We start from the raw sequence: 25,321 nt of genomic DNA, 5'->3' as shown, positions 1-25,321 counted from the left end.
CGAGCCTGCGTCTGCTTCCTCTGTGGCCTCCCAACAGCATGTGCTTTGGGACAACTTAGCCAAAGCCACTCTCGGATCCCCATTTTCACTTGCAGTGGAGGTGGGGGAAGGCTCAGAATTTCCTCCAAGAAGCCTGTGCTGATGTACCCAGCTAGCATTTTGGATGTGAATTCCCAGTAGCAGTGGAACGCTGCCTGTCACGGTTTATAGAATGATTCCCCTTCCCATTCTTCATTCTTTCAGTCACTCACGCCATATGCAAGGTGCTTGGATGCAAAGATAAAGAAGAGTCAGCCTCCCGCTTCAAGGGGTTCACAATCTCTGAGGGAGACAGACACGTCCAAAAGCTAAGAGCCATTAGTGCCACGGATGTCAGTGTGAAAGTGTTCAGGGGTCTGCAGGGCTCAGAAGCGGGATGGGGTCACTTCGGCCAGGCCAGAGGAGAGCGGGACCATTGGGCAAGGTCTAGCCTGGCCCCAGAGCCTTGCCCGGTACCTGTGCTCAATGAGGGCTGTGGAATTAATGAGGACGAGGCTTTCTGGAGGAGATGGTGTTTGTGCCACGTCCTGAGAAAGGAGTAGGCGTCCACCAGGTGGCAAAGGGGATCAGGGCATTCAAGGCACAGGGAGCAACTCAGGCAGGGCCTGGCTTGGAGGCATGACACAGCACGGTCTGCTCCGGGAGCTACAGCAGCGGGTGTGGTGCAGCGCTGGTGGGAGGGGGTGCAGAAAGGGGCGGGTGGGGGCCAGATCACGGGCCAGCCATTGGCGTCTGCAGAGAGATTGGGACCTTACTGTGAGGGCAGTGGGAGCCCCTGAGATCCCATGGGTGTGTGTGTGTGTGTGTGTGTGTGTGTGTGTGAGAGGATCAGATTGCCTTTTTAAAGATCACTGACTGTGGTGTGGAGGATGGGTGTGTGTGTGTGTGTGTGTGTGTGTGTGTGTGTGTGTGTGTGTGTGTGTGTGTGTGAGAGAGAGGATCAGATTGCCTTTTTAAAGATCACTGACTGTGGTGTGGAGGATGGGTGTGTGTGTGTGTGTGTGTGTGTGTGTGTGTGTGTGTGTGTGTGTGTGTGTGTGTGTGTGTGTGTGTGTGTGTGTGTGTGTGTGTGTGAGAGAGAGGATCAGATTGCCTTTTTAAAGATCACTGACTGTGGTGTGGAGGACTGACCAGAGATGAGGAAGTTGGGCAGCAAAGGGACCAGTGAGGAGGTCACTGTGGGAGGTCAGTGGGGTCCCTGGGGCGAGATGAAAAAGAGTCGGAGCCTGAGCGGTGCGGGAGGGAAAAGCTGGATTAGGAAGGTGTTGTGGGAGTTGGGTTGACAGGCCTTGAGGACCAACCAAATGAACAGAGCAAGGGAGAAGTTGGAGTGTTTGCTTTCTACTTGAAATATAAAGAGGAAGGAGCAGGTTTTAGGGGATTGGAGACACCTGCAGAACATTCGAGAAAGCAGTTCTAGTGGGCAGTTGGACATGTGGATCTGGGGGCAAGATAAACCCCTGGAGGATGGCAGTGGGAAGCATTGCTTCCCCCATGGACTCTAAGCAGGCTATCAATAAATGTATCATTTAAGTAATCAATAAACATATCATTTAAGTAAAAATGATTCCTTACTGTGCAGCTACAGCTTCAAGACAAGTTCCAGACAAATCCGATTACCTCCCATTAGCCCCCTCTGTTTGTCAGACATTCTGGAACAGACACTTGGGAATCACCAGGACACAGTTGGAGCTAGGGGAGCTGATGGCATCACCCATGGAGAGCATGCAGTTGGAGGTGAGGGGATCACCATTTAAGGGGTACAGTACAAGGGGAGTCAGCAATGGAGACTAAGAAGGAACCAATGGTGAGAAAGGAAGGACATCAGGAGAGCATGGTGTTATAGATGCCAAAGGAGGAGGAAGCGTTGCATTTTATGACAACAGAGACCATGATTTTATTCACCAAGTACAGCACATGGTACACATTTTCATATGTCTTATATTGAGTTGAAATTGATCAACTGTTCATCCCTGGGGACATCAAGAAAGAGAGGACTGAAAAGAATGATCGACGTAGGAATTTAAAAGTTCCTGGAGCTTTGCCATGAGTAGTGTCTTCTCATTTGATTTAACCTCTCGGAGAAACAGGTGGTACAGATACCACCTGCCCCAGGGTTGGAATGACATGTGCAAGTTCTCGAACTCAGGTTTCTTGACTCCAAGGCCACCCTGCCCTGAATTGATGGGGAAACAGAGAAGAGTCCAAGAGAGTGGTAATGCTTTTAATTTCTGGTATTAATTCCCCAAATTGGGGCATCTACTTAGAACCGGGGTAGGATGGATTGCTTTATTCAGCATTTACGTCTTTTTGTTCATATCTGTGATTATAACGTGGCTATAATCCTCTCTTATGTACAGGTATTTAAATGAGACTTTTCTCAGAGGAAAGGATAGAAGCTTGAGCAAAAGTGTTGTCTCGGGGGGCCAGAGGAGTCAGTGTGGAGGTCGAAGGACATGCTGGGGTAGTCTAGGTCTTTGGTCTGCAAACAGCAGAAGCTGACTGTGGCTAAATTAATGAGAAAAGGAATGTATTGGAAGGATATTTGGTGACTCACTGAATGCCCTGGAAATCTGGAGAAGGAGGCTCAGAAATCTATCAGGATCTGTGGGAAGCTGGGTAGCTGGAACCAAAGACAAAGTGATGATGCCACTGGCCTGGCTGCCAGCTAACCTGAATGCTGCCACCACCTCTGGAATGAGTTTTGAACTCTCCTTGATTCTTTGTGGTGTCACTCAATCCAGAGGCAGAGCCCAGGTGGAGCATCTGGTTGGCTGGCTTAGGTCACATTCCCATGTTCTCATACATCCTGGAGTTACAGCTTCCCAGTGGCAAGTGAAACTCTTCCTTCCACAAGGACTCACAGCGCCAGGTTCCTGAAACCTGGGGATGGGCGCACAGGCCCAGTGAACAGGTGTCCATCATGGAAGCCAGAGCTCATCCTAACCCTCAAACTGGGAAGATTGGACAGTGCAGGTCATAGAAGGTGGAGACAGGGCATCCCTCTTAGGCCACTGAAAATATCCACATTTTGATCTTAGTCCTTTGGGACGTCTTTCTGAATCCTTTAGTTTCCAGCTAAACTTTAGGATCCTTTTGTGCTTTTGAGCGTTTCATTAGCAGTTGGGTTTTTCCTCTGGAATCTGAATGATTCCAGTGGAAAAGAGAGCTCATCCCAGCATCTGGATCCTCCCTGAACATTTGGAAAACTTCAGCGCTGCCTTGTAAGGACTGAGGCCAAGGCTTGGCTCTCTCTGCCTAACAGGCAGCTACAGCGTGAATTCTGTTTCTTCTCTGGATTGGGCAAGACCCACGGGGCCATGAGGTGTTTGGGAGATGCTATCTTGCTTTCCACTGGAGGTTGGAGTTTTGGCTTCAGGCTTGGTTTGTGGAAGGCTTCCCTGGTGGCTCAGATGGTAAAGAATCCGATTCTGACAGTAAAGAATCTCCTGCTGTGCGAGAGACCTAGGTTCGATCCCTGGGTTGGAAAGATACCCTGGGGAGGGGAATGGCTACCCACTCCAGTATTCTTGCCTAGAGAATTCCATGGACAAAGGAGCCTGGCAGGCTATGGTCTGTGGGGTTGCAAAGAGTCAGACACGACCCAGCGACTAACACTTTCACTTTTGCTTGGTGTGTGGAATGATTGAAGTCCCTGGTGCCCATGCTGTCCAAAGCAACAGGACTGGGACCTTCTCAAGTTCTGACGATGTCAACCTGTTGGAGGCATTTAAGCCAATATCCTGGCTGAGAAAGAACTAAAGGAACTAGGGCTTCATCTACCTGTGACTGTCAGCATCGCCAGTCGAATCCCTGCCCAATTTCTTCATCCAGACGAGAAGGTGCTGGTTAGGTAAGCGCCAGCTCCCTTCCTGCCCCCAGGTCCTCTGGTTATAACTCTTTGAAGTAAGGGCACTTTGCATGAAATCTTGGTCATTCAGTTCCAATAAACTTAGGAAGCAGTTCATTTGCTTTAAAGGGAAAAATGCAGTTTTGAACTTTTGGACTCATGGCTGCGGTGGCTGCCGGTGTTACAGGAGATTTTTTCCCCTGGTGCCTATTGGTGGGGAGCTGCTGCCTCCATGCAGCTGAGTGTGTTAAGGGCCGAGTTCTTGCATCCTGGACTGGGGGTGAGGCCTGAGCCTGAGGCCTGCTCACCAATGTGGGGTCAGGGTGACCCCCAGCAGGGACGAGCAGGAGTATTCCTGGCCAATGTTGGCTCCGGCCCAGTTTGCACCAATTTGCCCATTTCTGTCCAGATGAAACGGAATCGCGTTAGAAACAACACTAAAGCAGAAAAGGAAGTCTTGAGGGATCTGAGTTATTTTACTGAAACACAGCTTTGATCGTGAAAGTGAAAGTGTTAGTCGCTCAGTCATTTTGACTCTTTGCGACCCCATGGACTGTAGCCTGCCTGGCTTGTCTGTCCATGGAATCCTCCAGGCAAGATCATGTCAGCCCTCTTAAAAAGCCTTTGAGGGCTGCCCAAGTCCTGCAGGAGGAAGCTCACCATCCTCAGAAAGGCGCCCGAGGCCCTGGGAGCCCCAGCCTACCTCTCCTGCCGCATGCACTTCCCTCGAACCGCCCTTCATGTCTCTGCTCCTCAGCACGGCAGTCAAGCCCCTGTGCCTTGTGTGGCATTGTCCCCCTGCCTGGAACATCCTCCCTGCCCATTTGTTGGCGGATGCCCACAGAGCCGGCCAGAAGTCACCTGCTTCCTTGCTGCCTTCCTGAGCCACCAGCCTAGTGTTTCTGCAGTCGCGCTTCCCCATAGGAGGAGGCTGGCATCAGCCGCAGGTGTGCCTGGCTCTTCCCTGGCCTGGCACACAGTAGGTGTCTGTGATGTGACTGGAAGGGTGGTCTGAGGGGATGTGAGGACACTGGGGTGGGGGGCAGGTCCAGGACCTGGCCTAGGTCGGGGGCACCTGTGGTGGGTGAGCTGACAGTCTCCCTTGGCACCTGCGGATGGAGCCAATACCCTGGGGGCTTTACTGTTGCTCTGAGCCTGAGGGAGACCTGGGTGAGGGGAAGAAGGGGATATAGGGCCACAGAGAGCCAGTAGCTGGGTCCCCCTCATCCTGGAGAGGACTCTGAGGAGGCGGTGGTGAGGAGCTGGTTTGAAGGTGGCAGAGACTTCCCTCCCCCATCAGCCCAACCCCTGAAGAAGGATAAACACCAGCTGCCCTTGGAGGACGACCCCTCAGTGTCCATGCCCCGCACTGTCTGCCGGCTTTGCACAGAGAAGGAAATGGGGAGAACGAGTCACCCGACCGTGAGAGGAGACCTTGAGGTTTTAAAATGAAAGCCCTGTTCAGCCGAGTGGTGGTCAGCAGGACAGGCTGCACTGCAGCTCTTCCTGTCGGAGGGGGCAGACAAGCACTCGCTGACGACGACTGCAGCAGGAGCCCCAGCAGGCACTTGGGTCTCATTTTGTCTGTAAAATGAGATACTTAGACACATGTGGTTCTTTTCCTGCTCAGGAATTCCCCAAGCCTGTGATCGGAGTCTGGCAGGCAGTGTAATTTATGATGCCTCACAGGGGAACCCGTGTTACCTCTCAGGGGCCTTCCTGGTGTGGAACAGTTATCAGGGGTCTGCATGCCACTTAAAGAGAGAGCCGTGGAGAAGCATCTTCCCTGCCATGGTTGATGAGGTAGCCTTTCTTTCTGAAAAGATTTTCTTTCTCCAAGTCAACTCTCCCTTAATGGCTGAGTCCATACATGCATGGTCCTACTTGACTGCCAGTGAGTGAGTGCGAGGCCTCTGTTGTTGGCAAAATATGTTTGCAGAACCCGAAAGCACATAGTATTTGTATTTCTAAAAGCTCCTTTAGGAACCCCCTGAAGTGTGTCTTTGTTCTTGGCACCCGGAAGGTCAGCCCAGAGGAAGCTTGGGTGGTGGGGTGGGTTTGATGTCCTAGGGAGGTGTTGGCACACTTGGGGAGGAATCTCTTTTCAGATCTGCTTTTGTTTCTGCCTCCATGGGAGCTGCTCCCTCCTCCTGTCCATCCCAGTCCTCCACCTTCCCACCGACATCTCTGGCCTCCTTCCTCATCCCTCCCCAGCAGATTCAGTGCAGTTCCCTCTGACATCCATTCAACCAGAGGGTTTATGCTCCAGATGCCAAACCCACAGGGGCAGTTGGGAAAAGTGGACTTTAAGGGTAGATGTGGATTGGCAGGATTGGAAGGTTTGTCAAGAAAACTACTTTGGAAAATAGATAATCCTGATAACTCACACAGAGCAACATATCTTTAAAATGTAGAACTTGAAGCTATAAAGAATGTTAATTTCCTTTTATGTATTAGTATTACTATTGAGAATTTATTCTAAGGAAATAATTCTAGATAAGAAGAGAGCTATATGCACAAAGATATTAGTAACAACATCATTTGAAATAGCAAAAAACTGTAAACAGCCTGAGTGTTCCGCATGGCTACATAATTTGTGATACTTAGACTCAGTGGACTGTTGTGCCACTGTTAGACTAGTATGAAGATATTAATTCATGGGAAAATGTTGAAGAATTATGGTGAAAAAGTGGCTTCTGCTTTAATAGGCAAAGCTGCACATATATTTATTTAATGAGGGCATAAAAACTGATTACATTGGCTATGGTATAAATTGGGATAAGGTAAACACAAGGTTTAGGTGACGTGGTCATGAATGGAATATTTGTGTGTTTAAAATTGCTTTATATATATATATACACATTTATGTAATACTTTAATATATATTATACTTAATGGACATGAGTTTGAGTAAACTCCGGGAGTTGGTGATGGACTGGGAGGCCTGGCGTACTTCTGTCCATGGGGTTGCAAAGAGTCGGACATGACTGAGCAACTGAACTGACTGACCGACTGACTGATACTTATAACAATATCTCACTCTAGTATTCTTCCCTAGGAAATCCCATGGACAGAGGGACCTGGTGGGCTACAGTCCATTGGGTTGCAAAGTGTAGAACACGACTTAGAGACTAAATAACAACAACAATACTTATATCAATATAACATGTTATATATTAACATACTTTATTATGCTTTTATAACATTATATCAATATACTTTAATATATATTATATTTATACAACATTTATATTTGTTGTTGTTGTTCAGTCCCTAAGTTGTGTCTGACTCTTTGCGACCCCATGGACTGCAGCATGCCAGGCTTCCTTATCCTTCACTATCTCCTGGAGTTTGCTCAAACTCATGTCCATTGAGTCAATGATGGCATCCAACCATCTCATCCTCTGTCGCCTCCTTCTCCTCCAGTCCTCAGTCTTTCCCGGCATTAGGGTCTTTTCCAATGAGTTGGCTCTTCGCATCAGGTGGCCAAAGGATTGGAGTTTCAGCTTCAGCATCAGTCCTTCCAGTGGATATTCAGGGCTCCCTTGGTGGCTCAGACATAAAGAATCCGCCTGCAATGCAGGAAGCCTGGGTTCGATCCCTGAGTTGGGAAGATCCCCTGGAGGAGGGCATGGCAACTCACTCCAGTATTCTTGCCTGGAGAATCCCCATGGACAGAGGAGCCTGGTGGGCTACAGTCCATGGGGTCACAAAAAGTCAGACACGACTGAGCGACTAAGCACAGCACACACCACAGGTGTTCTTTAGGATTGACTGGTTTGAGCTCTTTGCTGTCCTACTTTAATATATTTTATACTTATGTAACATATAAATGTATAAGCTTATATATATTTTACTTATATTACATATACTTTTCTTTAAAAAAAAGACCTTAACGTATCGATGTCTTTGGATCTGGGTGGGAAGGAGGCCCCTGGGGAGGAACTCCAAACCTCCCATCTGCCACCACCTGAAAGAAAGAACTGGTATGTCTTATCAGCACACTGCACTGCGGGGGCTGGAGAATTCAGATTGGCTAACTGAGTCTTTTAGTAACAGGAGGCCTGACTTCATAGGCCGACTAACTACGTAACTTCGGGGCTCCCAGCATGGACTCTGCCTGGTGCAGGCGATCCCCAGTGGCCTCAGAGTCCCAGATGATGGTTCGCACCTGGGTTTCCAGGGCTCCAGCCCAATGAGCACGTGTGGCCCTGAAGCTGAGACTCTGGCTCTGAGCTGCCTACTCACCTCTGCCTGGTCCCGCAGGCCTAGCTGCAGTAGGAGACAGATTCTCTCTTCTGCAATTCACACAGGCAGCAGAGAGGGTGTGATTTGCAAACTGACCTTCTGCGGCCCTGCCTCACCCAGGGGGAGCCCCAGTGAGTTTGTGTCTTGGGTGTTTGCAGGGTTGCACATATTCATTATAGTATTGAAACTTAGAAACTTCGAGTTGCCCTTTAACCAACCTCGGGGGGCTTCCCTTGTGGCTCAGCTGGTAAAGAATCCTCTTGCAATTGGGGAAACTTGGGTTTAATCCCTGGGTTGGGAAGACCCCCTGGAGAAGGGAAAGGCTACCCACTCCAGTATTCTGGCCTAGAGAATTCCATGGACTCTATAGTCCATGGGGTCGCAAAGAGTCAGACACGACTGAGCGACTTCACTTTAACCAAGCTCAGGAAGGAAGCCCCCACATTCATCCAGTCTCTCTCTGGCTTGGCCTGCAGGGCCCTCTGACCCCTCCCATCTTGCCAAGAGCTCTGCTGGGACTTGCAGCTGCAGCTGTGGCCTGTGGCTGAGCAGCTGACTGTCTTCTGACCGTCTCTGACCACCTTGTGTCTCTGGCATCTCAGAACCTTGAGACGCCTAGTGAACGGCCTTCTTACCCACCACTCCCCCTTGGATTTGCCTCCCTGTGTGTAGCCTTCTCCCTGTCTTCTTTTTTTTTAATTGGAGTATAGTTGCTTTACACTGCTGTGTCAGTTTCTGCTGTATAGCAGAATGAATCAGCCATCTATCCCTTCTTTTTTGGATTCCCTTCCCATTTAGGTTGGGCTTCCCTGGTGGCTCAATGGTAAAGAATCCACCTGCAGTGCAGGAGACACAGGAGACATGGGTTCGATCCCTGAGTCAGGAAGACCCCTTGGAGGAGGGCATGGCAACCCACTCCAGTATTCCTGCCGGGAAAATCCCACGGACAGAGGCGCCTGGTGGTCTGCCGTCCATGGGGTCACAAAGAGTCAGACATCACTGAAGCGACTGAGCACACGTGCCCACCCATTTAGGTCACCACAGAGCATTGAGTCGGCTTCCCTGTGCTATACTGTAGGTTCCCATTAGTTATCTGTTTTATTCACAGTAGTGTATATATGTCGGTCTCAATCTCCAATTTATCCCCAACACCCCCCCCCCAGCTTTCTGTCTCAGTATCCACACATTTGTTCTCTACATCTGTATCTCTATTTCTGCTTTGCAAATAAGATCATCTTTGCCATTTTTCTAGATTCCACATCTACGTGTTAAGACACGATGTTTGTTTTTCTCTTTCTGACTTAACTTCACTCTGTATGACAGACTCTGGCTAGGTAGCCTTCTCGGTGGGGAACTTTCTTGTCACATGGAGTGTCTGGAGGGCCCACGATCATTCTTTCCCTGTGACTAGCACAGTCCAAGGCAGGAAATGGAGACTCCTTGTGTTGTTTGGAGTCCCGGGGTGGGTGGAGCCAGGAGAGCCCTGGGCAGACCTCGAGTGGGCAGGTTGGAGCCTGCTAACGCAGAAGCCACTGCAACAGAATGTGTGGAGAGATGGGTTTATCACAAGCCTACATGCGCTAAAGCCAAATTCCAAAACTCTCAAAGATTTGAGGTTTGTTGTTCCATGATCAGACTGTGGCTGGAGGTTTGCCGGGGTCAGAGGGAAACTGGAGAGCGTGTGGGCCCAGGGCTTGACTGGATACTCACGAGGGTACTTCGGCCAGTTTCATGTCCTCATGTCACACAGGCTTGTGCGTGGTTGTCACTCAGGTTGTGCGTGGGTGTGGAAGCAGAGATAAGGAATATCCACGTGCTTCCCTTGAATATAGTATTCATTCTTTGATGCTGTGGTCCCATTCCCACCCACTGCAGTGATCTCGAGCCAACTCCAAGGGGATCATTGCTGGTTGGTGTACTAACTGATACAGAATCTAAGTAACACGCTGTCTTCCTGAGCCCAGGACCCAGCAATAACTGCTCGTCTCAGTTCCCTAATTTAGAGACCACATGTGTGCCCCAGGGTTGTCAGCAGCTCAGTTTCTTGTAGCTTGAAACACATTTCCATAGAAACAATGCTATAAATGGTGGTTGGGCTGGTTCCTAGGCTAGCCCACAAAGAGCCCCAGTGTCACCTACGAAGTTGCTGAAATGAGGTATTAGTAAAATTGAGAGCGCAAATGCAGCAGTTAAGAGCTAGCACCCAGGACTCTGGAGGTTAAATGGTGTGGGTTTATTTGTGTCACTTTGTTTTTTGGGCAGAAGTGTCTTTCAGAGCCCTCCCGATAAAGGAAGCCTCTGGGCCCTTCTCCTGCCCATGGTCATAACCCCTCCTCTCCCAGTTTACATTCCTTCTTCCTTCCTCATCAAGGCAGAGGGCAGGACCTACCTGTGCCTGGAACCTGGGCTGGGGTATTTTTATGATGAGGCAATTTTGTCCAAAGGCCTTTACATCATCAATATCATCATCATTATTATCATCATTATTATTTAAACCATCTTGATCAACTTAACAGAATAAACATTACACCTTGGCAATTTGCACTGTTCAGCATTTTCTGATTGCTGCAAAATGTTCCTATGGAGTTTTAACATAGTTAAAAAGTCCTCCTCTACTATTTTTTGTTCTGATTCTGTCACTTAACGTGAGTTCATCGAGTGGTTTCATCAGATTGTTTCCTTGTGTCAATCCTTTTGTATTTCATTCTGTTACCATACCATACTGTAATCTGAATGGAGTTCCATTTCAGTTCAGTTCAGTTCCATTTGGGGGGAGTCTAAATACAGGCTCCTATGAGCCTCTTTTATAAAAACTCCTTTGTGGTGGTAGTTTTAAGTTGTTTTCATGGGATCTGGTCTCCTGACTGTAATAACCTGATCAAGCCTTCAACTCTTGCAACACAATGCGGAATCACATTCTAGAAGGATCTGAGCAGTTTACAGCCGCACCGCAGTGTACCTGCAGCTGTTTCCTGATGACCTGCCAACAGCAGCATTCTTGTTTAATTTATTTACTTATTTTCACGTTGACTCGGGTCATAATGGGTCCTTAATGGTGTTCTAATTTGCATATCTCAAATTGCTGCTGAGACCCAGCATTTTTCCTCCTGATGATTTACTGTTTGTCTTTCCTTATGTGTCAAACTGTGTTCATCTGTGACTGCGGAGCCTCCCCCGCTTACAATTTATCTCCTCGGAACCACTTTCCTGTTGGGAAATACCAAGTTCTGCCTTCCTCCCTGCCTCCCGGATGGGGCCCCGCCCCTCGACCTGGGCTACCTCCTCTCCACATCTGCCGGGACGGAGGCTCTGGCTGGGGGTGGGAGGTACCAATGACGAGGGGGCTGTGCCTGTGATGGAGGCAGAGAGGAGGTAGGTGCCAGGCAGGGGCTTGCCTGCTGGTTCCGAAATAGGTTCAGTAAAGTGACCTCCTTGGAGGGAGGCTGTGCTGGGAGATTCTGGGAGGAGCCAAAGGTGGGTAAGGGCTGCAGAGGGCACCGGAGTGCATCTGGTTTAAGGGTCACCCACTGAAAGGCCGGTAGGGAGTAGGGGGATCTCAATAACAGAGGCCGGCTGGGTGCAAGAGAACACCATAGGCGAGATGATAAATGACAGTGACCCACGGCCTAGGAAGGGGTGGAATCTGTGGAAAATTGAAACGTGTACCTCCCATCACAGTGCCTGGCACAGCTACATGACTCCACCCCCGAGAAGGAGGGCCCAATGTAAGCAATGTTCCTTTTTTGTTGTTTTTTTTTTTAATGACAAACCAGAAATCCCTATTTTTAACTTACGTCTCCTGATTTAAATAAATGTTTGGAAATACATTTAATTCAATAAAAATAAAATACATTATATAGGTCCAATGCAGTGTATCTGGGAATGAGCCTGGCTTGTGAGCCTCCAGCCTGTGACCCCTCATTACTTGATGATTTTTCTGGGAAAACAGGCCCAGGGAGGTATCCTCATATAGCAGAGATCAGGACTGAGAAAGCCCGGTGGTCAAGTACCATCTGTCTGACCTTGGAAGAACTGTTTAACCTTATCTATAAAAAAGAGGATAATGGCTTACTCGGGGTGCTGGGTGGACCCGCTGGGGTCGCATCACGTCAAGCATTTAGTAGATGCTCAGTTAACGTGTTGATAAGTCCTGCTTGGGGTCATCTGGAAAATTAAAGGAAGAGCTAGGCCCAGAACGTTGCTCTCTTGACTCCTTGTTCAGAGCTTGTTTCACATCACATTGGCCTGCTTTCATGGGAATTTTCAGAGATGTCCGGACACAGGGGTCCTTCTGACCTCTGGGAAAATACAAGTCACTTTATGAGAGCTTGCCTGACAGTTACTGAGCTCATGTAATGGGGACTTAGCTCTGTGTGCTTTGCCTTGCAGTCCCCAGAACCCAGGAGATCCACTCTCAAGTAGTAGTAGTAGTAGTAGTAATAATAATAATAATAATAATACCATACAGGGAATTCCCTGGCAGTCCAGTGGTTAGGGCCCAATACTTTCACTACCAGGGCCTGGGTCCTATCCCTGGTCGCGGAACTAAGATCTTGCAAGCTGTGTGGCAAAAAATAATAATAATAATAATACCATATACCATTGACCCTAAGAAGCCAATGATTATACAACAACCATTATTTTATGCAAACTATGAAAAAGAAAATACTGCTAGTTAAACCATGATGTGCTATCAGTTGTAAGATGCATCCTGATTTCAGAGATATTAAAATGGGGGAAATGTGCATCTTAGAATGGAAGAAACAGAATAGTAATAAAGTAGTGATTGTAATAGTTACATCTAATTGCTTACCTCAAATTTTTACAAATATTATTTTACTTGTGCATTTATCAACAGGCTTTTAATTTTCTAAGCATTCACCATGTATGAGCACCAGGGAAACAAGGTGACTCAGACTTGGGCTGTGCACTTCAGAAGCTCTGATCCTAGTAGGGAGGTGGTACAGGTGGCAGCTGTAGAACAATGTATAAGGGATGGAGGCAAGAAAAACAGAATGTCATGGGAGTTAGGAGAGAGCGCGGCTGGTCTGATCCTTAGGGGCAGAGACTGAGACAGTTGGAGGTGCCTGGGATTGATAGGAAGCTCTCTGAGGACTTCCAGGTAGCTCAGTGGATAAAGAATCCACCTGCAGTGCACTAGACACAGGCAGATATGGGTTCGATCCCCAGGTCGGGAAGATCCCTTGGAGGAGGGCACGGCAACCCACTCCAGTATTCTTGCCTGGAGGATCCCAAGGACAGAGGAGCCTGGCTGGCTGCAGTTCATGGGGTCACAAAGAGTCGGACACGACTGAAGCGACTAAGCATGAGCCCGCATGCGGAGGAGGAAGGGAGTGGGCAAAGGGGATCTTGGCTGAGGAAGAAGCTAAGCAAGGAAGGATGTGTTGCAGCTGGAGCTAGCTTCAGCCAGATGCCATAGGGAGCCCTGCAGTTGGCATTGCACCAGCACAGATATGATCCCACCTTGAGGGAAAGGGGTCCCATCTTTTGGACCCACCCCTCTCTGACGCCCCTGCCCCCCCCCCCCCCAGTCAATCATTGCCTGCAGTGCTCTCTCCCAGCAAGGGTTCCCTTTGAGAAGGGGCAACTGTGAGCCCTTAGCAGCCAACACACAACAGTAGCTGGGGAATGGCGTACCCGCCTGCTAAAAGGGGATCTGGCGGGGGCGGGGAGTCTCCAGCAGTGTTCACTACAGTGGCTGTCCTCTGCTTGAAGGAGTCAAGGAAGGCTTCCCGGAAGAACTGCCATTAAGCTCAAGTCAAGAGCAGGGTAAGGTTTACCTGTGGATGCAAGGAGGAGGAGCGTATGTGAGAAAGCAGATGTCTTGGGGAACTTCATGTTGTTTGACTGTGTGGGCCTGGAGCTGGGAAGTAGGGCAGAGCCAGATCATTACAGAACCACAAGTGCCTAACAGTCTGGCTAACAGCTTTTTGCAGCAGGGAATGGGAGCTTTTTTTTTTTTCAGCCACACCACGTGGCATGTGGAATCCTTTTTCCTCCCTGACTAGGGAGTGAACTCGCGTCACCTGCATTACCAGGCAGATTCTTAACCACTGGACCATCAGGAAAGTCTGGTGGGAGCTATTGAAAAGGGATGTGATCACTCTGTATCACTCTGATCACTCTGTATAGGTGATAAATATCGTAGACTAGATCAGTTAGGAGAGGAGAAAAAATGGCAGCCAATACTTAGGAAAGACTTAACATACACCATTGTTTTAAGCTCTTATCATCCCCATTTTGCACATGAGAAAACCAAGGGGTTAAGTAAGTTGCTCAAGGTCATCAAGCTAGTGTGACCCAAGAATTGGATTCAGGTCTCAGCCTGTGCTCTTAACCTGTACATTCTCATGAATATGAATTTTGGCTTCTAGTTCAAGGTGCATCATTTGTATTTGTGTTCATTTAAAAATAAGGCTTTAGAAAACTGCCCAGTGCATACGCTGGATCTCAGGGGTCCTGTTCCTCTTGACCCACAGCCATAAGGTAGGGAAGCCTAGTTCCAAAGAACAGCCCGTGAAGGAGTCTGTTCTGGGGTTGGTTTTGCAGGGGGCGTTGGACTGTGCTGAAATGAGGCCTTTGGGAAGCTGGAAGCTCTGGTTCTGTGAAGAAAGGGCGTTTCTGTTTGTGGCCCTACTGGCCCGCCCTCCCTGGCGGCCACACCTGTTTTGTCCTTCTCCCTATCCCCGGCCAGACGTCTGTCCCAGAGTGACAGCAGCAACTGGGGACATCTGCAGAAGCTCCCTCTCGGGCCTGACAAAGGCACTCAGAACCTGGCCCAGGCCTGCGAGAGAGGGAGGTGGAGGTGGGGGTCGGTGGGTGGGCCACAGGGTGAGGACAGCTGTGGGCTGCTGTGGCAGGCACGGCCCTGCCCCGGAATAGGTGAGGTCCATGTGAACTCAGGCGGAGGGCCCCCTGGGTTTTCAAGGGTAGAAGAGAAGGCAGTGCAGGGACTTCTCAGCACACGGTGCCTTAACTTCATGGCTGGGGTTTTGAGCTCTTTGCTCCCTCAGAAAGGACGTGGCCAAAAAAAGGGTGTGAAGAGAAGGCACAGGCGTCAAAGGAGTGTCCCTACTGGGGATGGGTGGGCACGCAGTGGAAAAGCTTGGAGGGAAGGACACAAAGTGTAGGAGCTGGGCAGAAGCCTTGGAGAGACACCTGGAAGGGACACAGAGTCAGTGCTGGAAAGAGTCTCTCTGGGCAGAGCCCAGCAGAGAGGGTCACCCCAGGCTGATGGGGTGGTACTGGGGGCTTTTCAGAGGAAACAGAATCTCGACGAGGTTCTCGAAAGGGAAAAGCTAATTTGAGGAGAAGAGGATCTAGGATAAAATAGTAAAAAAAAAAAATTGTAACCTCGTATAGGTACACAGCATGATACAGCTATAAAACCATTTTTGTCCTTGTGATTCTCTAAATCCCTAGAAAGTGGCATTCTTTTATGGTTTGTGTCACTAATACTTTACAATGCATCTCATAGGGACCCAGAACTCAAGACTCAGAGAAGCTAAGTGTCAACTCCCCCTAAGATCACACAGTGGATTGGCTTTAGTTAGGCAGGATGCAGACTCAGTCCTGGTTCCCTGTTCTTTCTACATACAGCCTTGTCTTTCTTCTGTTGTAACTATAGGTCATGAGGTCCCAGAGGTAGGTAGTCCCTTTATTCTGAAAAGGGAAGTGACAAGAGGACACAAGGCACCTTAGGGACATAAGGTGGACTTGAGGTTTCCTCAAAGGTATTTGTACTCTCAACTCCCCACATTCCTGCAAAGGTTGGTTATTCACTTAAACACACTGTGAGTGCTGGCCTGGATGGAAAGTCCTGACAGAGAAAGGACGATGGAAAAAGGACTGGAAAGCAGGCATGGGGTTTGGGATGAAGAAAGCTCTTTTAAATGAATGATGGAAACAAGGTTAATGGAGGCAGGTGGACGGGTGGTGAGAACCTGGCTTCCCTGGAAGCTTCTTTTATCTTTTAGTAACAGCTTTATTGGGATAGAATTCACATACCACAGAATTCCCCCGTGCAAGCTTCTTCATGGTCTCAGGTTGCCCCAGAAGAGGATGCGAATGATGACGACTCAGGGCAGTGAAGGGTAACTCAGCGCAGAGTCCAGAGAGCCAATGCTGTTCCTGGAAGCCTCTTGAATGCCATATTCTATGGTCACTGGGACCCAGAGTTTGAGATCCTGTCTAGGGTGCTTTGCTTCCCGGAGTGTTTCTCAGCAGATGCACTCCCTGGGACCTGGAGTTTGTAGCTTGCTGGTAGAGAAAAGCCCACTCTCTGGATAAGGTCCCTGGACCATCTCTTTTTTCTTATCTTTTCTTCCCCAAATGGCACCCTTTTTAGTTGCCCCTGTAGGAAGAGTTAGAGCTTCTAGAACCAAAACTTTCACTTCACATGTCAGTGATTCTGCACTGTCATATCTGCAGCAAAACTGACCTCCAGGGCCTTCCTGGAAGAGCTGCAACTTTCTTTACACATCCTCATCTGCCGGCCTTTGGGAGGGAGATTTCTCCTGCCAGGCAGGCACCATCTGGGACAATCTTGGGCCCTCCTCCCCTCCACACGCACATGCCCCTTCTCCTCCCTCTCTTCCTTTGTGAGTGAGAGAGCTACTCCAAGATGAGCAGGGCTGTTCCAGGTCACTGACTTCGGTTACTCATGCATCCTGCCATCTACCTCTGCTCCCTTTGCTGCTTCCTGGGCCCAGCCCGGCAGCCCGGCATGGGACAGGGAGGGAGTCCTGGCGGGACAAGGCTGAGCAGTGCCCTTTGGAGTGGCTCCCACTTGTTCCCTGTAGGCTGGGCTCTGGCTCCATGGTGGCAGGCTCTTTTAGGAATGTACTCCCAGCCAGGGTTCTGGAGGGGAACATCCCTGGGCTGGTCTGCACTGGCTCTTGCGGGGCTGGCTCTGGGCTGGCCCAAGCCCACCTCTGGGGACCAGGCCCAAGGGGGAGGTCAGGATGGCTGCAGGTTTGCAGAGGAACCTGGCAGCAGTGAGCACTGGAGACCGTGTGGCTTTGCTTTGGTTCCCTCACTTGGATGAGGTGTCAGTGGGAAGGAAAACATCAGACAAATGGAAAAAACAAAAAAGATTTTGCACAGAACCTCTGCCAGGAGTCCTGGGAGTCCAGCCTCTACTTGGGGGCCTGCGTGCCTGAGCACTTCAATCCCTCAGTGACTCACTGCCTTCCTCTGGGGGAGATGGGAAGATGAACAGAGGTGACAAACTATTGGCTTGCCTTGTGATCTTGTGTAAGTCACTCGACCTCTCTGAACCTCAGTGTTCCCATCCATAAAGTGAGCGAGATGATACTTCTCACACACATAGGGTTGTTAAGTAGGCTGTGTGGGGGACATACTTTGAGAATTGCCAGGAACAATACTGTCAGAGCAGATGCTAAATCTGAGAGCCTGGGCTTTTCATTGTTGGAGGTGGTTTCCCTGGCTCCTCTATTCATTTTTTGGCAATCACAGAATCACGGATTTTAAACTGGAAGGAATTTTAAGAGGTCATCAGGTCCAGTCCCCTGACATAATTATCTTTATTTTGCAGATAAAACTAAGTTGTCATTACTGTGACATATGTGTAAATAAGCCCTTTTCCTTCTGGGTAAGGTGTGAGCTCCAGCTCCACACAGGGGCTCCCACCAGCGAAGGGGTGGAAGAGGACAGGAAGGTCATGCCTCTTAGAAGCAAGTGTGGGGTTTTGAAGGTTTCTAGGCAGAAGGTACCAGTATTTGTCTCTGTCATCCACTGGGGGCAGGGGGAGGGCGGTGGTGGGGAAGGGCCTTGCCCTGCAGGCTCAGAAGAGCGGTGAGAATCACATTCTGCTGCCCCTCCCCTTCCCCCTGAGAAAGCAAAGGATGCACCTGCCTCTCAGGACGGGCCACAGGGGAAAAGCGGCTGCTGCCAGGACACAGTATATTCTTCAGTGGCTTTTCCTTCAAAGAAAAATCTCCTTCTGACCCATCTCCTTGGGAAAAACAAAAACAAATGAAAAGAGCCAGGGAAAATGGGCTCCCTCCCCAGGACTTACTCCTGGCTCTAGAGCTTCACTGTAAAGATACTTGGGGGCCAGCAAGAACCACCTGAGTAGCAAAAATGTTTCCCATCTTCCCGGCCAGTTGAGGAGGCATCAGGGGATGGCATCAGGTGATGGCAGGGAAGGTAGGGGAACTACAGGCACGCAGCCCAAAGCTGCCCAACTCTAGCCTCAGTTGCTAGAATTAAACCGAGGCACTTTTTACATGTAGGTAATCAAGACATTGGAGAAGGAAATGGCAACCCACTCCAGTATTCTTGCCTGGAGAATCCCAGGGACGGCGGAGCCTGGTGGGCTGCCGTCTATGGGGTCGCACAGAGTCGGACACGACTGAAGCGACTGAGCAGCAATCAAGACATGGGTCTTTTATAGGAGCTGGGACCAGTCTCTCAATAACCTTAACACTGCTAGCCAAAAAGGGAAACTGGGGGAGACTGTTAATAAAGTGCCTTGGAGAGGACTGCGCGTGCCCTACCGTATCCAAAACCAGAGTTTTTCTTTGTGGAAGAAAGCGACTTGTGTCCTCCCCAGCATCACACACAGACTTTCCTGGCAGGCCCGATGGGTTTCCAAACATTTCGTCACCCTCTCCTCCTGACCTTGGTGTGAAGGGAAAGAGCCGCGTGGCCTGTTGGTTTCAGCAAAGCCATCGGGGGGCACCGTTCCTGGGCTGGGGGAGGGTGGCGACGGACTCTGGAGTGGAGGTGAGGTCTGCTGGAAATCCCCAGCCCGGGCAGCCGCCGGAGGTTTAAAGACGCCTTCCCCGGCCTTATTTGGTCTCAGGAAGTGGGCGGCGCCGGGCCTGCTGGCTGGGAGGCCGACCCGAGACAGTTGTGCTGATGAAGTGGTAGAGCTGGTTCCTGCTCGCCGCCGTGCCGCGCGCGCCGGCCGGCCGCTTGGCGCTCCGCTCCCAGCCCGGAGTTGTGCAATCCTTTGTAGCACGCCAGAGAGTCCTCCTCCTTCGCTGTTGCCTCTCGCCCTCTCTCTCTCTCTCCTTTTTTTTTTTTTTCAAGCTGTGAGCTCAACCGATGAGTCAGAGCAGTGCAATCCTGACACTGCATCGCAGGACTGGGGGTGACACGGAGGGAGGGAGAGCGATCGCGAGGCGGAAACCACAGGCGCGGGGTGCGTCGAGGCTCCTGCGCCGCAAGCAAGGGGTGACAGCCCGCGCGTCCCGCCCGGGCCCCGCCAGCAAACTTCCCAGCCTTCGGAGGCGCGGGCTGGCGGAAACCTTGCGAGCGCCGCGGGGCGGCGGCGGCGGCGGAGGCGCCTGTTTGTTTTTAAAATCGGGAGTGCGTGCAGGCGGCTGGAGCCTGGGAGGCGACCCAAGGCGGCGGCCCGCGGCGGAAAGAGGACAGCCGATGCGGGAGCTCGGGCCGGAGCGGGGTAAGTGGGGCTGCCAGGCCGGCGGCCGAGGCCTGCACGCGGCTCGGCGCAGAGCCCGCCCTGGCGGCGGCGGTGGGCAAGGGACCCCGGGCTGCTCGCGAGCAGAGGCGGCTGCTGGGCGCGCGGGCTGCAGGTCTGCAGGCGCGGCCCGGAGCGGGGGCGCGGGGCGGCGGCAACTTCTACTGCCCGGGCGGCGGGGGAAGCGCGCGCGTGTGCGTGCGTTTGCCGCCCCGCCGCGCGCCCCTCCGCGGCCCGCACCCCCCGGGCCCGCAGCGGCGTGTTTGTGCAGCTACGCAGCTCGCGCGCGGCCCCCGCCCACCCGGGCGCGGCCCGGGCAGGAAAACCCTCCCAAGCCGCCGGGCCCACGCTGGCGGTCGCAGCAAGCTCAGGAATACGGCTGCTCCTCCTCTGCCTGAGCGAAACGTGGTGTCCTACGGGACTCACTTGCATGACCTAGCCCGGTTCCGGGAGGCGAGGGGTGGGGGGTGGCTCGCGAGCTGCGGGAACTTGGCCTGGGAGCCCTTCCCCTTGCACCGGAGAGTGGACGTGGAAACTGCGCCCGCGCCCGGAGTTTTGGGGACGGAGGTGGTGGGGAACCGGAGCTGGTGCAGCAGAGGCCTAAGCTGGAGCGTTGCGGGCGGGCGGAGCGGCCTCACCCCGCGCACCCTGGCGCTGCTGGCGCACCTCGGACCTGTCACCCCGCGGTCGCCCCCGCGCGCCCCGCGCCGCTCGGGCTTGCGGAGCCCTCCAGCCGCCTCACCTGGTGGTGGTGCGTTTGGTGGTTCCCATGCGGAGCTCGGGAGCCCGGGTCTTTTTCTGGACCCTGCGTATGGCCGGCTTGGTGGAGGTGGTCACACAAGTCTTTCATTTCACTCATGCAGGAGCGCTTGCACCTCCAGGGCTCCCCACCCAGGCTTCTGGATTTAAAGGCCTGGGGCTTTCAAGCCTCAGCCCCAAGGAAGTCTCAGGAAGGCAGGCCTGGAGGAGGTACCTGCCAGCCTAAGCGGGGGTTGGGGTGGGGTGGGGTACCCTGGGCATTCCAGCCCAGCCTCCCGAGTGAGCTGCTGGAAGGATGAAAGGGGAAGTTCCTTCCCCCATTTAAAACTTTGTCGGTCACAAACTTTAGTGGCTACTTCCTGCTTCCACCGTCCCACAGGGACCTGGGTGCCAGCCTGTGGAGCCTTACTCAGGGAACGGTGGGCTGGGTGAGAGCTGGCTGGCCTTGGGTGACTATGGAGGCCACCTAGGCACGTGTGTGCAGGGGATCCCTGTTGGCAGTGGTGACGGGCGGGGGTGGGGGTGGGGTGGGAGGTCTGGCTTGCTCCAGCAGAGGGAGCCTGCCTGGTGGCCTCCTGGAGGTCTGGCCTCTGCTGGGCCCTGCAGCTCCAGGACTGAGGCTGGAGCCTTGATGAAGGAGGATGAACCGCAGCTCTGCGGAGAAGCCTCTCCTTGCTTGTGGGGCCCCGGCTGAGGCAAGGAAATCATCTGTCTTGCTCCAGAACCTCCCAGTGATGCTGGGCACGTGCCGCTTTAACGTCAGAGAAATGTACCGTTTTCATAGGTGGTTAGAAGGCTTCAGGAGGAAGGGGAAAGGAGAAGCCATCCCTGGTTGGAAATTTATGGATCCTTTTTTTTTCCTACGGCTCTGGACAGTGAATAATAGGAGTGTAAACATTCAATTACTGTGATAAACCATCTCATCGCATGTCTCTGGCCCAGTCTCCTCTCTAATTGAATTGGCCTCTGGCAGGTTACTCTGGTCTGAGTAGCTCCCAGGGGCCAGGGAAGTGAAGAACTGGAGGGTTCCTTCTCCCACTCCCCCAGCCATGCAACTCGCTCTGGGAAAACCTGACTGCTGCCAGTGTGGCCTCTCCAAGCATCGGGGAGAACCCACTCTCTTCCTGGCTCTGTCAGCCCCTCACCTCCCACCCTCCTACCCCCCTCAACTGGAAAGAGTGCCCTGGAGTGCTCGTGGGGATGAGAGTTCAGCTTTTAAATGTGGTGTTTAAAAATAGCTTGAGTGTTTAGCCCTGTGGGCCACTGCTTTTAATAAATGGAGAAAAAATAAAAAGGCAATATGCAGTTACAGATTTTAGCTGAAGGCCTCCTGTGGTAGGGGAACTCAGGGAAGGGCTGCCCAGTGGAGCCAAGGCCTTGGCCTCCTGAGTGGGAGAAGGGTGGGGGGAGGGGAGCACAGAGCAGAGAATACCATAATGGGGAGTGGGATCCGCCCAGGAATCTTGGCTTTGACAACCCCTCTGATGCAGTTGGGTCTCACAGAAGGAGCCCTTGCTCCTGTGCAATGAGGATGACCACAAGTAGTGGGGCGACTCCGGCTTATCCTTGTAATCCTGTTTCAAATGCCATTTCTTTGGAGAAGCCTCAGCCTTCTGAATACTCCTTATATAGTAATTTGTGTACCTACTGTAGGGTGGTGGTCAAAACACAGAATGGGAGCTAGGGTTTCTATACCTTCATAGAGTTGTGGTGAGGATTTTGCAGGTTAGTATCTAAACATCAAATGGTGAAAGCTCGTTTCAGCATTACCATAACTCGTCTAGTATATGCTTTATGTTGTTCCCATAGTGTCCGACATCTAGTATTTAGCTGAACAAGGGAATGAAAGATCTCTGTCCAAAAACTGTAAACTTAGCATGTGGAGGGCCCAGTGAGTCTGGCTGCTGGATTTTATACTCTGCCATTGGTTTCAAAGGAGTTGGTCCATGTGTGATTCGGATACTGGTGAACCCAGTCTCCTGGCACTGCCCAATGGCTGGCCTTCTGGAGAGTGTGTCCCAGTAATCCTGATCCCAAAGGGACTTCAGAATGAAAGGGTACTGGAGCCTCCTGCCTGGGAATCTGCTAACCTGGGCATTTCCTTTGGCCAGGCCAGTTGGCACCCTTCCTGTGTGTGCATGCATTAGTATAGAAACAGCCTGGGGCCTCCATTCTTCCCGGACACGCCAAAGGCTCCAGAAAATGCAGCCAGGGGTCAAGTTCCATTGGAAGAGTAGCTTCTGCATGGGATCACCCTGCCTGTATGGGGCTGAACTAAACTCTTCGAGTTGGGCTGGAGCTGGGTGGAGTGTGCTGAAATCCCCAGTTCTTACTTACAGGATCTGCATTTGCATTCGAAGCAACATTCAGGATACTGTGAGACTGTGAGCTCATTTTATGAATCAGAAGCATTACAGCATAAGTTCGGTGTTGGAAACTGCTCTTTGGAATCCAGATCACCCTCCCTCCACCCCCAACAACACACACACTTATAGGGCCCTCATGGTCACATACCTGGGAACAATAAAGTTAGCAGGGCAGCAGCAGTTCAGATTCCAGAGCCATCAGGCAAAACTTGTCCACACCTACTTCTGTCCCCACACTCCGAACACCACTCCTGGATGGCGTGTGGACAGTAGCTGGACAGTGATTCCGAAGGAAGCCTGGCAGGCACAAGTGAACGAGGCCCCGGCCGACCTGGGTTTGTTCTTCAGCTTCCCTGCTTGCCATGTGGCTCTGAGCGCTGATTACCTTCCTGAACCTCAGTTGCCCCACCTATAAAATGGGGAGAATAATAATTCCTCATGGGGTTGCTGTGAAGGTTGAACAAGATCATGCATGCAAAGTGACTGACCTGTATGTAGCAGGTACTCAACAGATGATGGCTAGCATCTCACCAACTCCTACCGCGCCCAGCTCCTGAGTGCCTTTTGCTCCTTCCAGGGAAGTGAAGTGAAGTCGCTCAGTCGTGTCTGATTCTTTGCGACCCCTTGGATTGAAGCCTACCAGGCTCCTCTGTCCATGGAATTTTCCAGGCAAGAGTACTGGAGTGGGTTGCCATTTCCTTCTCCAGGGGATCTTCCCAACCCAGGGATCAAACCTGGGTCTCCCGCATTGCAGGCAGATGCTTTTTTTTTTTTTTACCATCTGAGCCACCATGGAAGCCCCTTCCAGGGAAGGGAGCAGGAAAGGTATGCTGCTTGTGATAGGAGGGTGCCCGGATTCCAGGCCACTGGGGCTTGTGGAAATAAAGCTCCTGTTTGAACTCCCTAAACCTTGGGCGGAACTGCGTGATACACTCCTACCTAGACCAGCCCAGACCCTGCTGCCTGGGTCCTTTTGCGAGAGGTTGTGTCCCTGCAGCTGAGGGTTAAGGGCTCAACTTCCCAGAGATCACATTGTGCTCTCAGGAACCTACCCGCCCAGGCCTCAGGCTGAACTGCTCACGTGGGTGAGAGGAAGGCGGCTTTCTCAGTTAGGGAAAAAGTCCCCTTGTCTTTGCTTCACCTGAAGTCTCTCTGTGTGATGTCAGTGGAGGTTTGGGGTGGAGCCTGGGGTGGGAGTTGCTCCTAAGAGAGCCTTGGCTCTTTCAGCAATTGAAGTAGCAGAGGCAGAGTGGGAGGGTGTGTGTGGGAGGGCCACCAAGGTATTATTATATAAGAAGAAACTTGCCACATGTGGGAAGAGAGCTGGGGTTCTGCAGGGGTGAGGGTCGAGGGCTCCCTGAGGGACTCGACTTGCTAGCTGTGGTTTTCGGGGATGGGTGTGGAGCACAGGGAGCTGGAGGCCGAAGGCGTCCCTGGCAGTGGTTGTTGATTGTACTCTTCCTGGAACAGAGTCTGGTACTATGGCCAGGCGGAAGATGCTCCCTGTACCCTCTGCCTTTCTCTCCAGCCACAGGGAGCTCGTGGTGAGACCTCTTTTTTTCCAGGCAATGCTTCTTCCTCCAGGAGCCTCAGGAACGGAGGACGGGAGCGGCCAGGGCAGGTTTGTCCAGGTCTAAGCTTGGAGAGAGGGAAGGACAATAAATAGGCTTGCAGCCAGAAGGGGGTTCCCTCTGGAAGGCCACCCATCTCCAGGGAGGTGGGGTCAAGAGAGAAAGGAAAATGGTGAGGGATTTCGATTCCTAGCTTTTTCCAGCAGCTGGGTGGACAGAGGCCCCAAGCCAGCTTGCTGTTGCCAGAATTTGCCAGCTGTTTGGAGGGGAAGGCCCCAGAGCTCAGAAAGGAGCTTAGAAACAGCCAGAGTGATAACTCAAGAGTCCCAAGAGTGCGTGTGGGCTGGCCTCTCTCCCCCTTCCTCCTGCTTTTCCTCCACCTTCTCTTCTTCCCAGCCTGCTGGCAGCTCTTGGGGCACACCTGGCCGGCCTCAGATCCTCCTCCCCACCTGACCTGGCTCTGTCTGACCTCCTCAGCCAGCCCGGGGCCGTTGTTCTGGGCTTCCCAGCTTCCAGGAGTCACCCCAGAGCTGGAAAACACTTTGGGACAGTTAGTCCTTCACGTTCAGACAGGGAAGCTGAAAGGCAGCGAGCTCCTTGAGGTTCTATAGACTGTCCCCACTTTCGCTTTAGGAAGGGGGAAAGGCTCCCGTGTCCTGTCCCTGGTCCACTGTCCTGCCCCTCCCAGTTGAGAAACAGGGAAGGGCCGCTTCAGTGCAGGAAGAGCCCAGAGGAATACTGTCTCGGCTCCTGGGTGTGGCCCCGTCTTCGGCTGGCTCCATAGTTATTTATTTGTCTCTGTGTGAGTGTGTGTGTGTGTCTGTGTGTGAGAGAGTGAGTTTTGCGGTTGGGAGACTGGATCTGACTGAAAGCAGAAGTACCCACGCTCTGTGCGCTCTGCAGTGTGCAGATTGGCCCGAACAGGACAGTCAGGAGAGGAAGACATGGGCAGAGGCCCCTCTGCTCGGCGGCTACTGCTGCTCTTTTTAATCCCTGCTCACTGCTTGCACACTTGAGC

General features: G+C 51.8%; 1 protein-coding gene and 1 long non-coding RNA gene across 3 annotated transcripts in view; one reads left to right on the top strand and one right to left on the bottom strand.

The window, feature by feature from the left end:
- The window catches only part of MIDEAS (mitotic deacetylase associated SANT domain protein), a 68,795-nt gene that overhangs the window by 8,352 nt on the left and 35,122 nt on the right, over window positions 1–25,321 (top strand). Inside the window, exons 1-2 of one of the 2 annotated variants that reach the window (XM_081509034.1) lie at window positions 19,199–19,328; window positions 19,443–19,589. The exons of the other annotated variant lie outside the window; for it this stretch is intronic. The gene's annotated coding sequence lies outside the window, so the exon portion shown is untranslated. Of the gene's footprint in view, window positions 1–19,198; window positions 19,329–19,442; window positions 19,590–25,321 lie in introns of those variants that run through there. 2 annotated transcript variants of the gene reach the window in all.
- On the bottom strand, window positions 13,541–18,937 carry LOC145513267 (uncharacterized). The gene is made up of 3 exons (XR_014059253.1): window positions 18,679–18,937; window positions 18,035–18,134; window positions 13,541–13,938 (listed from the first exon to the last, which is right to left on the bottom strand). It is a non-coding gene; the product is annotated as an uncharacterized LOC145513267 (long non-coding RNA).

The sequence above is a fragment of the Giraffa tippelskirchi genome, chromosome 7 (genome assembly GCF_054371585.1).
Source record: "Giraffa tippelskirchi isolate mGirTip1 chromosome 7, T2T-mGirTip1v1.2.pri, whole genome shotgun sequence".
NCBI classification, from domain to species: domain Eukaryota; kingdom Metazoa; phylum Chordata; class Mammalia; order Artiodactyla; family Giraffidae; genus Giraffa; species Giraffa tippelskirchi.
This window is presented reverse-complemented; position numbering and strand designations above follow the sequence as displayed.